Genomic DNA, 1,547 nt, shown 5'->3' with positions numbered 1-1,547 from the left:
ATGACAAGGCGCCCCCACCAGCGAAAACCGTCGTTCCGCGAGGCACCCGGGGCGCCCGATTCTCGCCCTTGGCGAAGGGGCCGACACGGGGATGCCGGCGATTCTATTGGGCTCGACAAATGGCCGGTGCCGTTTTGTGACGCCCCGGAAGCGGTACCATGAGGATTCCAGCGATACCGCCGAAATCCGCACGATATCAATCCAGAGACGCCCTCCGACACGACGTGCGCGACGAATCACACACGTGATGCCAGAGGAATTAACACGAGCGGTAACATTACAACAGGATTACAATAGAGCTCACAATAAACATATATTACAACAACAACTCCAACGAGTCAAGATACAAAGATACAATACAAAGATCCAAATCATACAAAAGATCAAATACGTCCGAGTACGGACAAGATACTAATTGGACTAAGAGTCCTGAAGATAACCAATGGCGTCCATAACCTAGCCCAGCCCAAGCCGGAAGGGTAACCTTGCTAACATCGTCATCTTGTACCTGTCAAAGTCGGACCATCGGTTGCCGACAAGAGGGAGGAAGCAAAAGAGAAAGGGAAAAGGCGAGAGTAAGTACCAAGGAACGAACTCCGGCACGTACTTAGCGAGACTAGAAATGGCTATGCTCGCCGGGCGAATATATGTATCGCCTGGGGCTATATGGTAGGTTTAGCGGCAGCAAAACTATAACCAATAGAGACACGCTACAACATCCGACTACTCAGAGAAGATAAGAGAGCGCACAATGTAACAGTTCTATACTCTGCAAACATAAGACAGCCGATGCGATCCCCCTTCGCAAAGAGGTACTGGCAAAGGCACACACATTTTTTGAAAAAGTTTTATTAGCAAATTATTAGCAACAGGAAACAAGGTGTAAGTTGTTCTATGATCAAGTTATACAATTCCAAGTCGTCCATAACCGCGGACACGGCTTATCGATAAGATGTACACCCTGCAGGGGTTGCCCAAATGTAACCATACGCATGCTCGAACCCACTTACTACAGGTGGAGTCTCACATCAAGACCGTTCCCAATGCAAGAGAAAGTTTAATGGGAGCCACCCAACTAAGCTACCCATGACGAAGTTCGCCCGTACTCCGATACGGACCCAGAGGTTTGCGTCGGCTTCCAAGGCGGGCACTAACGACCGGCCAAGGATAAAGAGTCCCGCGTTATGAGTACAGTACAGGAATAAACACCCGAAGGCAACAGGAAGTAAATCGTGCATATCGTGCATATGGGCAAATAAAACCAAGGTTGTGGCTCCCAGTAAATAGACTCGAGGAAAGGTAGTGGGTGATGGGGGTCCCACTCCCCCACGTACGGGTAGAGCGCTCAATCTCGGAACAGATAACAAGAACTCGGGTCCTAGGGGACATTAGCAAGTCAAAGTTCCGATGCTTTCGCAAAGGGCTCACAGATGCCTCTGCTTACAATTTTAGTTGTTAACAATAAAGTAAACCATGATTATGTTCAACAACTGATATAGCATGTGATAACCTCCCAACAACCCAACATATCCCGATAACAGATCGAG

This window comes from Lolium rigidum, chromosome 1 (genome assembly GCF_022539505.1).
Source record: "Lolium rigidum isolate FL_2022 chromosome 1, APGP_CSIRO_Lrig_0.1, whole genome shotgun sequence".
In the NCBI taxonomy this organism is placed as follows: Eukaryota; Viridiplantae; Streptophyta; class Magnoliopsida; order Poales; family Poaceae; genus Lolium; species Lolium rigidum.
The sequence above is the reverse complement of the archived record's forward strand: the minus strand, read 5'-3'. Positions refer to the sequence as shown.